At 49.6% G+C, this 14,651-nt stretch overlaps 1 protein-coding gene across 3 annotated transcripts in view; it reads right to left on the reverse strand.

Moving 5' to 3' along the window:
- The window catches only part of PTK2B (protein tyrosine kinase 2 beta), a 252,387-nt gene that overhangs the window by 157,332 nt on the left and 80,404 nt on the right, over positions 1-14,651 (reverse strand). The gene's annotated exons all lie outside the window — the stretch shown is intronic.

Here is a 14,651-nt window from a genome sequence, read left to right on the forward strand (position 1 = left end):
TGAGAGAACTCCAGGTCCTCCTCAGCCAGGGTATCAATTTTGTAGAATTTTACAAACGTATTTGCTCCTGACCAAGTAGCTGCTCGGCAAAGTTGTAAAGCCGAGACCCCTCGGGCAGCCGCCCAAGATGAGCCCATCTTCCTTGTGGAGTGGGCATTTACAGATTTTTGGCTGTGGCAGGCCTGCCACAGAATGTGCAAGCTGAATTGTACTACAAATCCAACGAGCAATAGTCTGCTTAGAAGCAGGAGCACCCAGCTTGTTGGGTGCATACAGGATAAACAGCGAGTCAGATTTTCTGACTCCAGCCGTCCTGGAAACATATATTTTCAGGGCCCTGATAACGTCTAGCAACTTGGAGTCCTCCAAGTCCCTAGTAGCCGCAGGCACCACAATAGGTTGGTTCAGGTGAAACGCTGAAACCACCTTAGGGAGAAACTGAGGACGAGTCCTCAATTCCGCCCTGTCCGAATGGAAAATCAGATAAGGGCTTTTACAGGATAGAGCCGCCAATTCTGACACGCGCCTGGCCCAGGCCAGGGCCAACAGCATGACCACTTTCCATGTGAGATATTTTAACTCCACAGATTTAAGTGGTTCAAACCAATGTGACTTTTGGAACCCAAAAACTACATTGAGATCTCAAGGTGCCACTGGAGGCACAAAAGGAGGCTGTATATGCAGTACCCCTTTTACAACGTCTGAACTTCAGGGACTGAAGCTAGTTCTTTTTGGAAGAAAATTGACAGGGCCGAAATTTGAACCTTAATGGACCCCAATTTCAGGCCCATAGACACTCCTGTTTGCAGGAAATGTAGGAATCGACCCAGTTGAATTTCCTCCGTCGGGCCTTACTGGCCTCGCACCACGCAACATATTTTCGCCAAATGCGGTGATAATGTTTTGCGGTTACATCCTTCCTGGCTTTGATCAGGATAGGGATGACTTCATCCGGAATGCCTTTTTTTTTCTTCAGGATCCGGCGTTCAACCGCCATGCCGTCAAACGCAGCCGCGGTAAGTCTTGGAACAGACAGGGTCCTTGCTGGAGCAGGTCCCTTCTTAGAGGTAGAGGCCACGGATCCTCCGTGAGCATCTCTTGAAGTTCCGGTTACCAAGTCCTTCTTGGCCAATCCGGAGCCACGAATATAGTGCTTACTCCTCTCCATCTTATCAATCTCAGTACCTTGGGTATGAGAGGCAGATGAGGGAACACATACACTGACTGGTACACCCACGGTGTTACCAGAGCGTCTACAGCTATTGCCTGAGGGTCCCTTGACCTGGCGCAATACCTGTCGAGTTTTTCCCAACGGTTTATAATCATGTGGAAGACTTCTGGGTGAAGTCCCCACTCTCCCGGGTGGAGGTCGTGTCTGCTGAGGAAGTCTGCTTCCCAGTTGTCCACTCCCGGAATTGCTGACAGTGCTATCACATGATTTTCCGCCCAGCGAAGAATCCTTGCAGCTTCTGCCATTGCCCTCCTGCTTCTTGTGCCACCCTGTCTGTTTACGTGGGTGACTGCCGTGATGTTGTCCGACTGGATCAACACCGGCTGACCTTGAAGCAGAGGTCTTGCTAAGCTTAGAGCATTGTAAATGGCCCTTAGCTTCAGGATATTTATGTGAAGTGATGTCTCCAGGCTTGACCATAAGCCCTGGAAATTCCTTCCCTGTGTGACTGCTCCCCAGCCTCGCAGGCTGGCATCCGTGGTCACCAGGACCCAGTCCTGAATGCCGAATCTGCGGCCCTCTAGAAGATGAGCACTCTGCAACCAACACAGGAGGGACACCCTTGTTCTTGGTGACAGGGTTATCCGCTGATGCATCTGAAGATGCGACCCGGACCATTTGTCCAGCAGGTCCCACTGGAAAGTTCTTGCGTGGAATCTGCCGAATGGGATTGCTTCGTAGGAAGCCACCATTTTACCCAGAACCCTTGTGCATTGATGCACTGAGACTTGGCTCGGTTTTAGGAGGTTCCTGACTAGCTCGGATAACTCCCTGGCTTTCTCCTCCGGGAGAAACACCTTTTTCTGGACTGTGTCCAGGATCATCCCTAGGAACAGAAGACGAGTCGTCGGAACCAGCTGCGATTTTGGAATATTGAGAATCCAATCGTGCTGCCGCAACACTACCTGAGATAGTGCTACACCGACCTCCAACTGTTCCCTGGATCTTACCCTTATCAGCGAATCGTCCAAGTAAGGGATAACTAAAATTCCCTTCCTTCGAAGGAATATCATAATTTCGGCCATTACCTTGGTAAAGACCCGGGGTGCCGTGGACCATCCATACGGCAGCGTCTGAACTGATAGTGACAGTTCTGTACCATTAACCTGAGGTACCCTTGGTGAGAAGGGTAAATTTGGACATGAAGGTAAGCATCCTCGATGTCCCGAGACATCATGTAGTCCCCTTCTTCCAGGTTCGCAATCACTGCTCTGAGTGACTCAATCTTGAATTTGAACCTCCGTATGTAAGTGTTCAAAGATTTTAGATTTAGAATCGGTCTCACCGAGCCGTCCGGCTTCGGTACCACAACAGTGTGGAATAATACCCCGTTCCCTGTTGCAGGAGGGGTACCTTGATTATCACCTGCTGGGAATACAGCTTGTGAATGGCTTCCAAAACTGTCTCCCTGTCAGAAGGAGACATCGGTAAAGCCGACTTTAGGAAACGGCGAGGGGGAGACGTCTCGAATTCCAATTTGTACCCCTGAGATATCACCTGAAGGATCCAGGGGTCTACTTGCGAGTGAGCCCACTGCGCGCTGAAATTCATTGAGACGGGCCCCCCACCGTGCCTGATTCTGCTTGTAAAGCCCCAGCGTCATACTGAGGGCTTGGCAGAGGCGGGAGAGGGTTTCTGTTCCTGGGAACTGGCTGATTTCTGCAGCCTTTTTCCTCTCCCTCTGTCACGGGGCAGAAATGAGGAACCTTTTGCCCGCTTGTCCACGAAAAGACTGCGCCTGATAATACGGCGTCTTCTCATGTCCAAATGCCGTTTGAAAAACGCATCACCTGACCACTGTCGTGTCCATAACCCTCTACTGGTAGAAATGGACAACGCACTTAGACTTGATGCCAGTCGGCAAATATTCCGCTGTGCATCACGCATATATAGAAATGCATCTTTTAAATGCTCTATAGGCAAAAATATACTGTCCCTATCTAGGGTATCAATATTTTCAGTCAGGGAATCCGACCACGCCAACCCAGCACTGCACATCCAGGCTGAGGCGATTGCTGGTTGCAGTATAACACCAGTATGTGTGTAAATACATTTTAGGATACCCTCCTGCTTTCTATCAGCAGGATCCTTAAGGGCGGCCATCTCAGGAGAGGGTAGAGCCCTTACAAGCGTGTGAGCGCTTTATCCACCCTAGGGGGTGTTTCCCAACGCACCCTAACCTCTGGCGGGAAAGGATATAATGCCAATAACATTTTAGAAATTATCAGTTGTTATCGGGGGAAACCCACGCATCATCACACACCTCATTTAATTTCTCAGATTCAGGAAAACTACAGGTAGTTTTTCCTCACCGAACATAATACCCCTTTTTGGTGGTACTCGTATTATCAGAAATGTGTAAAACATTTTTCATTGCCTCCATCATGTAACGTGTGGCCCTACTGGAAGTCACATTTGTCTCTTCACCGTCGACACTGGAGTCAGTATCCGTGTCGACGTCTATATCTGCCATCTGAGGTAACGGGCGCTTTAGAGCCCCTGACGGCCTATGAGACGTCTGGACAGGCACAAGCTGAGTAGCCGGCTGTCTCATGTCAACCACTGTCTTTTATACAGAGCTGACACTGTCACGTAATTCCTTCCAACAGTTCATCCACTCAGGTGTCGACCCCCTAGGGGGTGACATCACTATTACAGGCAATCTGCTCCGTCTCCACATCATTTTTCTCCTCATACATGTCGACACAAACGTACCGACATACAGCACACACACAGGGAATGCTCTGATAGAGGACAGGACCCCACTAGCCCTTTGGGGAGACAGAGGGAGAGTTTGCCAGCACACACCAGAGCGCTATATATATACAGGGATAACCTTATATAAGTGTTTTTCCCCTTATAGCTGCTGTATCTTTAATACTGCGCGTAATTAGTGCCCCCCCCCCCCTCTCTTTTTTAACCCTTTCTGTAGTGTAGTGACTGCAGGGGAGAGCCAGGGAGCTTCCCTCCAACGGAGCTGTGAGGGAAAATGGCGCCAGTGTGCTGAGGAGATAGGCTCCGCCCCCTTATCGGCAGCCTTATCTCCCGTTTTTCTATGTATTCTGGCAGGGGTTAAATGCATCCATATAGCCCAGGAGCTATATGTGATGCATTTTTTTGCCATCCAAGGTGTTTTTATTGCGTCTCAGGGCGCCCCCCCCTCAGCGCCCTGCACCCTCAGCGACCGGAGTGTGAAGTGTGCTGAGAGCAATGGCGCACAGCTGCAGTGCTGTGCGCTACCTTGTTGAAGACAGGACGTCTTCTGCCGCCGATTTTCCGGACCTCTTCTGTCTTCTGGCTCTGTAAGGGGGCCGGCGGTGCGGCTCTGGGACCCATCCATGGCTGGGCCTGTGATCGTCCCTCTGGAGCTAATGTCCAGTAGCCTAAGAAGCCCAATCCACTCTGCACGCAGGTGAGTTCGCTTCTTCTCCCCTTAGTCCCTCGATGCAGTGAGCCTGTTGCCAGCAGGCCTCACTGAAAATAAAAAACCTAAAACTAAACTTTTCACTAAGCAGCTCAGGAGAGCCACCTAGTGTGCACCCTTCTCGTTCGGGCACAAAATCTTAACTGAGGCTTGGAGGAGGGTCATAGGGGGAGGAGCCAGTGCACACCAGGTAGTTCTAAAGCTTTACTTTTGTGCCCAGTCTCCTGCGGAGCCGCTATTCCCCATGGTCCTTACGGAGTCCCCAGCATCCACTTAGGACGTTAGAGAAATGTGTTACCGTTTCCTTGGCACCCCTGTTTGGTTATCACCGCTGCAAAGTGTTTGCCGACACGTGACACTGTTGCCAAGGAAACACAATCTCCATCACAGATGTCATTACAGATAACGAAGGAGTCGTCATATAGAACGACTGATCCATGGCTGTTGTATTTCACAGTTTCTAATTACGTGTAACTCCATAAAGTCATTAGAGGGTTAGCTTTATCCGCACTAACCAGCGAGTATATAGTGTATTATCGTCACATGAGGAAACAAAGACATTGCAGTGTTTTTATTATCATCACTGCACCGGTACGTGGGGAGAGATCTCCTCACTGAATGACTCACGTGTACTCCGACACCGTATAATGCCGTTCACGCATTTCCAAGCGATTAGCTCCTCGCAGCAGCCCACCGCCTCCAATGTATTTACGTCTGTGCCACACGTATTCCTGGACACAAGTCACCGAGGTCGGAGCAGAACGGAAGCTTCAGATGGGTGGGTGGAATGCTCCGTAGAGCTCTTAATTATTTGTGTCTGTCCTATTAGAACAGCCATTGACATACTAGATTGCGTTCCTAAGACTTGCATGAGAGGGAACATTTAGGGGCCTATCCTATATAATAAAAGGATAATGCAGCTCCTCACCTCTGTAAGGGGAATTCAAGTGTTTTGCGCGCCAACTATTGTCTCATAAACCAATGGTCATCCTTGTTCTTTCACCGACTGGCCCCGTTAACCCATCAGAACCTTGGGACAGGGCTCACGGGTGTCGGGGAGGGGGGGGGGCTATACTCAGTGTCTCGGCACCTTGTAAACAATATAATAATAATAATAATAATAAAAAGCATTGGGTTCTTCTGTGCCATCAATGGAGGAAAACCATCTGGTTCTCCCCACATCGATGGCAAAAATCTTCAACATCGGCCATAAACCATCAATGTTTATGAATCATCGTTGGGCGATGGCCATCCCTACTCCGAAGTGTATGGGGACACGAGGCTCACCGAGACTGTGCACAAGAGATCTCTGGGACATCTCCCGCGTTATAGCAATGGCGAAGGGGCTCAATACATAAAACATTAGTGATAGTACTGGGGCGTTGCACTTTCTGGGAACACTTAGGCCCTGATTCTGTTCTGCGAGCAACGCGTTCAGGTAGATTAGCAATTTTTTGCAACTGCGCACGCGCAAAAATTTCCCCTACGTACTTATAAAATTGTGACAGTAATTAGCCCTTTTAAACAGAGGAAACGACTCCTTCGGTTTGATGAGCCTTTCATCATTACTGCTGTAAAAGAGATCACAGCGATGAGACATGACAGCTGGCAGAGTGATTGAATGATCTGCGCTTCCTATTCAGCACAGCCGATGCCAACCTTCCGTCCAGCACTTGCCGCCATCTGCGCGGCCGAGATACTCCAGCATACAGCAATCTGCTCTGACCCGAAAGCCAGCAGATGATTATCGTTATATTAATTTTCCATTAACATTTCCTGATAGATGGGAAGAACGGGACTAATTTAGCAACGTGGCAGCTGTTTGTATTCGGTGGAGGTCATTTACACAGCGCGGAGCTTATGGCCCCATTAAGAATTAGGGGCCTATTTATCAAAGTCTGCTCCGCCCGATAATCATTCATAAACTGCGGTTTCCACATGACTTTCTCTGATCTATGCTGCCTGACTGTTTAACAGGGAGCCAACTGTAGGATCGTCGCACATTGCAGAGAAATTTTCACGTGGCGTTAGCGCGTTCTTTCCTAGTGAAAGACCGCTCTTGGTGTAACACACCCATGACAAACTCCGGCAGCGGAAACATTCCCTGCGGTGTAAGTGTAGCTCTTCAGATTTGCAGGGGCTGCTGTGCCGACATCAGGGCAAATGTTTACAAGCTCCGAAACTCTCTCCCGAATTGCTGTGAATAGCGACGGAAATGAATGTGGATTTTTCAGGAACTTATCTACATTTTATTTGATAGGCCCTTTAGTGAGAATGGTGGCAGCGTTTATAGCTATAAGAAGAACTAAGAAGGTTTCTAGCAGCAGCAGTGAAAGAGAAGGACGGTATACCTCCCAACAGTAAGATTTCCCAGGACAGGGCAGCGTACATACACTGCTGTGAAGGGGTGTGGCCCCACTACTCAGGGGCATGGCTCTGCACTCCTGGGAGTGTCTACTGGGCTGCTCCTCCCCTTTTCTCCTCCCCTGAAAACACCTTTTCATGCAGCACACAACTGCCACTTATTTGTGCAGCACATCTCATCCTGACAGCGAGACAAAAATCCTGATCTGCAGGATGGCGGGCCAGTCCTCTCAATATGTGACGTCCCAGCAGGGGTGGAACAAGAGGCAGCGCTGGGCTAACGGGAGATAGCGCTGTGGGAGCTGCCTGGCTTGAGAACTCCCAATATTTGTGTTGCCCGCTGTCATGTTTATGTATAGCATTTTTTTATTATATGCTGGATGGCGTCTAAGTACCACTTGAATAAGACTGGGGGCGGCAAATTATTTGCTTTGCTAAATCACAATGTGAGTGGCATGAAAGCAACATGCGAGATCATACTGGATATAAATCCTTACATTCCAGCAATAGGACGTGCACCCCGTGGACGGAACACAACATACGCCGCAAGATCTGCGTCCATCGACTCACATGCAGGGGGCCGCCCAGCATGTGTGGCGCTGCCTCCCGATGTGTCCGCAATTACATTGTGGACACATCGAATTAAGGTTGACCTCTAACAGTGAAGCCTGGCTGCGCTGTCAGGCAGTCCACCGCCATTTTTTAAATTGGAGCGGCTGCATGTGATGTCACGCAGCTGCCCCTGAAAAACACTCCCGGAATGCCCCCATTCATCCCGTCCACAAAATGCAGTGTCGCCACTGTGGCTGCAAGGTGCAGGGTCTCGAACGCTGCGTACAGACACGCAGGGCTGTCTTAACAGCAGTGTAGGCCCCTGGGCACAGCAATGCACTGGGCTCCCTACCTATCCTCCAGCGGTAGCGGTGGGGGGTGCTATCAGTGGCAGCTTTGATGTCCCGCGGGCGGTAGGGGGTGTACTATCTTTCGCTCAGTATGTTGGACCTGTAGCAGTAATTTCTGATAATTACTCCTTTACTGCACAGATGAGACTAAACTGTTGAAGGGGGCATTGGGCTGAATGAAGGGGCCCTGTTACATGACTTCCAGAGTGTTAGGGGGTGTTTAATACGTAGGGGAGGGGGTGGATAGTGGAGTGGGCTTAATATTTATAATTTTTCCGGTGGGAGGGAAGCTTGCTTGACTGCAGATATGTCAAGTTCCTGAAAATATATTTCTTAGCTTTGAATGGGATAAAAAACTAGAGTGTCCCACCTTTCAGGAGGTACTGGGGACTTGGGGATCAGAGCTCAGGAGCCAGAGCAATCCACCAACGAAAATCTAAAACTGCATATTAGGCGTGTGGAGCTGGAGCAGGGACCAGCTGCTGGAAGGCTGATATCTCTGGTTCTGGGCATAGGAGAGACAAGCTGCCAGTGTCCACCAAAAGGGAAGAGTCACAGCTTTTTGGTTATATCATCAGAGAAACTCTAAGTCAAACAGAACCCGCGATATCTGGCTGGGAAGAGCAATTAACAGGCTTGGATGGGGACCCCTGCTTTCAAGTCGGATATTTCCAGTTCCCCAGGGCCGATTTTCAAAAACCTGGTACCCCTGGAAAGAGGGGACCCTCAGCTATCAGCCTAGGGCCCTTACACTCCTGGGGCCCTTGGGCAAGAGCCCATTGATCCCATACGAAAAGACGGCCCTGAAGACACGTATTCATTAACAGTTTCCTATATAGCGCGGCATATTCCATTGCGATTTACAGTTGGAAACAACAGTGATAAAACAAAACTGGGTAATAACAGATAGAGAGGTAGGAGGGCCCTGCACGCAAGCTTACACTCTATAGGATAATACAATTTTTATTTTAAAACACTGTAATCCTTTTAAAGTTCTCAAATCATTATTATTATAACCACAACGAAGTATATTGTTATCCCACCTGTAGACCGTGCACATTACGCAACCTGACTCTTACTTCACCTTTAAGACCACAACAACCTTCGGTTCCTGTTTTGTTATCACTGAAACAAAGCCTGTGGCTTTGGAGAACATTTTTAGTCTGCCTGGAAAGTGTAATTGCTCCAGGACAAATGCTGATTCCCACACAGGGCCTTTATACATAAACAGCGGTGTTGTGTTGCAGCACAGCAGGGGAACCTCTTGCCGGCTCGTGTGGGCGGAATACACGTGTCATTCGCTGCTCTAATTGGGGGAGATCACAGAGCGCGCGGGCTACAAATAGAAAGTATTGTCCCTCGCAACATCTGTCCGACCTGCTAATTAATGAGAGGCAACGACAAGGACTCGAGAGGATTGCTAAATAAAAATCACATGCGTGTGATGGCTTCCATTCTCTGTAGGAAGCAATCTGCTAATCCCAGATGTGTCGCAATACGCACAATCCGATGTGCACTTGTTCAGCCCTCCGGGGCCTTATTCCCAGGGGCCACATTCGTCGCCCATTCTTACAGCCTTACTGATGCTGCGTTATCAGCAGTAGACAAGCAGAATGCAGCGCCATCTAGCGTCAAAATTACTGTGGAAAATGATATGCCATCAACAGCAGCGTTTATTTGCAAGGCGCCACAGGACCGGGAAGCGCCGGTCAGGGTTACAAATGGTGCAAAGCAGAATCACAAAGAGCAAGCGCAGGCGAGGTAGATGAATGAGTCTGTATGTTCTCTCTCTGCTCGTTGCATTTCCTGCCGCAGCCAGAAGATTAGGAGGCCGCCACCCCTATATGGCGCTGTTGCAGACTCCCCTCGCCCAGCTATCTGACCCTCGGTCTGCGGCTTCTTGCTTACCTCTGTGGTGTATGTGAAGGCAGCTCACCCTCGCGATGCTGATGTACCGCAGCGATAACTGCTTCGCAGGCGTAACCCTTTGTTGTATGGGGTGTAGTGAGGATAAGACCTGTTTCAGCTGGATGAGTGTAAGAGACTCAAGGGGAGATACATCAAACCTTTGAGAGAGATAAAGTGCAGAACTTTTGTGTGCCACGGACTTCGCGACTTTCGTAAAATATAGGTCTTAGTCGCATCAGCGACAATACTAAATCACAAGGGTCCACCGACTACTAGAGCTGGCATTACTTGTGCTTCTGTATGCAGCTGATCTGCAAATCATGGTAACAAGGGCAGAACATAGAGTTCCGGCTGCACCGTACCTCCCGCCACATAACGTTAGGCGTAATCTGCGACTTTACACATTCTGTATTTTACATCAATTTCTTTGCAATAAAAGAACTAATGTAGTGGCACACTGTGTGCTGCTCTGTATGTAGCTATGGTCTGAATGAGGGGTCTATAAAGAGAGATAAAGTAGACGAAGATAAAGTACCAGACAACCAGTTCCTAACTGTCACGTTACAGGTTGTGTTTAAAAAATATGGGGGGAATTCAATTGTTTGAAAAGTCGGTTGGGTGTCTGTTTTTTCCCCTATTAGATAGGAAAAAACAGACACCCAACTGACTTTTCAAACAATTGAATAAACCCCCCAATGTGTTTAAAAAATGACAGTTAGGAGCTGGTCTGCTGGTACTTTATCTCCATCCACCTTATATCTCTCCAAGGCTTAGTACATAGGGCCTAATTCAGATCTGTTCGCTCGCTCAGTGTTTTTCGCTGTGCAGCGATCAGGTCACAACTGCGCATGTGTATGCCACGCAATGCGCAGGTGCGTCGTACGGGTACCAAGCGGATCGTTGCTGAGTGATGGATTTAACAAAGAATCCATTCGCACAGCCGATCGCAAGGAGATTGACAGGAAGAAGGCGTTTGTGGGTGGCAACTGACCGTTTTCTGGGAGTGTTTGGAAATACGCAGGCGTGTCCAAGCGTTTGCAGGGCGGGTGTCTGACGTCAATTCCGGGACCAAAAAGACTGAAGTGATCGCATCGGCTGAGTAAGTCCAGAGCTACTCAGAGACTACACTAAACTGTTTTTGTAGCGCTCGGCTGTACATGCGATCGCACACTTGCAAATCTAAAATACACTCCCCTATGGGCGGCGACTATCTGCAAAAAAAAACTAGCGAGTGATCAGGTCTGAATTAGGCCCTTAGTACGTAGACCCCTGAGTCACAGAATTTAGGAAAATGTAGGAATCGCTAGCCAGGAAAAGCTAACCGTTTCATACTATATGGCGCAAAAACATATCTGTATACACGCATGGAGGGTACGGATTTGGAAACAATGGGAGTTATAGACAAGGACACAGACCCACTGGAGCAGTGGAAAGGTATACAGATAATACCGTGGACCCCATTCAGCAAAGATTGCAGTTTCTGCTAAAAAGCAGTTCCTGCGATCAAATAGATCAAATAGAGAAAAAACGCCCATTGCAGATATTGCAAATGTATCATAATGTGTGTTCTGAACGCAAAACCATGCGCAATTCCCGGAAACATCAGAGATTTTTCCTATCTGCGCCAGGCAAGGTCATCCACAATTTTGGCAACGCAAGAGGCTGGAAGTGGTCATCGCTGACGTCAGAGACAGGGACGGATCTAGACTTTTCTTTGGGGGGGGGGAGGGGGCGGTCTACTGTTTAATCTTGACTCCTCCCTCTACAGTCCCAACTCCACCCATCTGCGATCCTAACGCCTCCTCTCTCAATTCTGACTGAACTTTTTGAGTGAGACTGAGATAGAGCTTTGTGATTGTTCTGTGTACATGTGACTGTGCTATGGGGTAATTGTATTTGTTAGCCCTAGTACCCACACACCAGCAAGTGAGGGGCAAATGCTCTGTAACCCTTGCTCTCCTTGCTCCTCTGTGCTGCTGTGGTATAAGCTGCAGAACATCGTTCTGCCTCAGGCTCTCCCCGGAGAGCTCTCTTCTGCTCAAAAGTGGGCATGGCTATGACTGTGTTAGGGGGGGGGGGGGGGGGGGCGGTCGCCCCCCTTGCCCCCCCCTAGATCCGGCCCTGGTCAGAGACCCTCCTTAAATTACCTGGGCATGTCTGCGTTTTTTTCAGACGCACCCAGAAAAAGGCGGGTTTCCGTCCAGGAATGCCAGCTTCCTGTCAGTCAGAGAGCGTCTACATTGTGACCACAATCTGTACGCAATTTCTGTCGCTATTTCCCCTCACGAGTGCGCAATGCTCACGCTGCGCACGCGCAGTCGTCCGATAATCGGCCGGATTGTGATTCTCAAATTAGAGGAACCTTATTTAGGTTATAATGAGTGTGCGACAGACAATACTATCATAGGGTGGTATCTCCTGTACTACAACCTGGCAGCATTCTTCTTTCTACTGTCCAGCCGGTACGCTGTCACCTCACGCTGGATGACGACGAGCAGTAAGTGACTGGCACGTATACACCCACACTCACACAGGAAATATTCTACATACAGGTACATAAGATGAGGGCAGGAATACACTGAGTGGTATATGGGGGGTAGTTACCATTGGGGACTGACTAGTGGGTGTCTGTAAATATCATTCTGCATCACAGCATACTGCAGCGATACCCTGTGTCAACACGGTGTTGGAGGGTGGGACTTTCCGAATGGGTGCGGGCTGGGACCGGTTTTGGGGCGGCTGCGTGATGTCACATGCAGTCGCTCCGGGGGGAAAAAACGCCTAACTGCTTTGGGTCATCCTTAGTTCTGAAGCGGCCCGATGCTGGGTGGCCTTGCTCTGTTCTGGGCAGCCTCTAGCATGTGAGGAGATTAATGCAGATCTGGTTGCGTACACAGGGGGTCATTCTGACCTGATCGCACGCTGCCGTTCATCACAGCGCAGCGATCAGGTCAGAAGTGCGCATGCACCGGTGCCGCAGTGCGCCAGCGCATGGCTGTCGTAGCCTAGTGATCGCCTCTGCCTGATTGACAGGCAAAGGCGTTCGCTGGGCTGGATGGGGTGGGACGGCGGCGTTAAGCCGCCGCTTAGGGGGGCGCAGTCCGGCCAATGCAGGTGGCAAGTAGCTCCCGGCCAGCGTGCAGGAGCTGCGCTGGCCGGGAGCTACTCCTGAAGTACAAAAGAATCGCCGCTGTGCAATGCTTTTGTACTTCTGTGGGGGGGGTCGGCCCTGACACGCAGGGCAGACTAGCCCTGTGCTGGGCGTCCCCCCGCATGTCTGTGTGCCTGATCGTAGCCCTGCAAAATTTTGGGCTATGATCAGGTCTGAATTAGGCCTACAGCGACATGCGTTCATCTCGGAATAAGGGCCTATGGGCCTAATTCAGATCTGATCGCTCGCTAGCTATTTTTTGCAGTGCTGCGATCAGATAGTCGCCGCCTGTAGGGGAGTGTATTTTAGCCGTGCAAGTGTGCGATCGCTTGAGCAGCCGAGCGGTACAAAAATGTTTTGTGCAGTTTCTGAGTTGCCCAGAACTTACTCAGCCGCTGCGATCATTTCCGACTATTCGGGCCGGAATTGACGTCAGACACCCGCCCTGCAAACGCTTGGACACACCTGCGTTTTTCCAACCACTCCCAGAAAACGGTCAGTTGACACCCACAAACGCCCTCTTCCTGTCAATCACCTTGCGATCGGCTGTGCGAATGGATTCTTCGTTAAATCCATCACTCAGCAACGATCCGCTTTGTACCCGTACGACGTGCCTGCGCAGTTCTGAGCTGATCGCAGTGCAGCGAAAAAAACTAGCGTGCGATCAGGTCTGAATGACCCCCTATCTGTGCAGTATAAATATAAATAAATATGCATGCAGTCAGCGGCCACTTTATTAGGTACAGATTTCATCATCACATTAGATTTTTTTTTTTATTATAATCTTTCTTTTTTTAAGTAATCCGCACTCTGCACTTGGGAGCCCAAGACCTGGCTTCCAGTGCACTGTGTACCTGGTACCTAGAGTAGCCGGAGACACAGTAACTTCCCACATACAGAGGCCGACCACTATCGCCGGGGAGCTGAGCCAGCAATGTCCGTCTGCAATGTTTCCTACTGTAGCTGCAATAGAGAACTGGACTCTTTGGGACTATTTGATAAATAGGCCCCGCCTAGACCAACTATGCAGCAATTGCAGCAATATCGACAACATTAGTGATTCCGTTTGCTTGCGGTGACCGGGGATTGGTATACAGGAGGGGTGTGGATCATTGGGCTTACCATTATTAGGTCGACAAGAGGTCAACATCCAAACGGTCAACGGGGTCAATGGGTCGAGCAGCGAGATCCATTGCAGGATGCAGCAGTTTGAGAGAACAGTGAATTATGGATAAACGAGTGGATATATTTGAGACATAGTAAACTCCACCCAGTACTGACTTGTATATAGGTGGTCATTCCGAGTTGATCGCTCACTAGCAAATTTTAGCAGCCGTGCAAATGCATAGTCGCCGCCCACGGGGGAGTGTATTTTCACTTTGCAAGTGTGCGATCGCCTGTGCAGCCGAGCTCTACAAAAACATTTTGTGCAGTTTCTAAGTAGCTCAGAACTTACTCAGCCGCTGCGATCACTTCAGCCTGTCCGGGACCGGAATTGATGTCAGACACCCGCCCTGCAAACGCTTGGACACGCCTGTGTTTTTCCAAACACTCCCAGAAAACGGTCAGTTGCCACCCACAAACGCCTTCTTCCTGTCAATCTCCTTGCGATCGGCTGTGCGAATGGATTCTTCGTTAAATCCATCGCTCAGCAACGAACCGTTTTGTACC

This window comes from Pseudophryne corroboree, chromosome 4 (genome assembly GCF_028390025.1).
Source record: "Pseudophryne corroboree isolate aPseCor3 chromosome 4, aPseCor3.hap2, whole genome shotgun sequence".
NCBI classification, from domain to species: Eukaryota; Metazoa; Chordata; class Amphibia; order Anura; family Myobatrachidae; genus Pseudophryne; species Pseudophryne corroboree.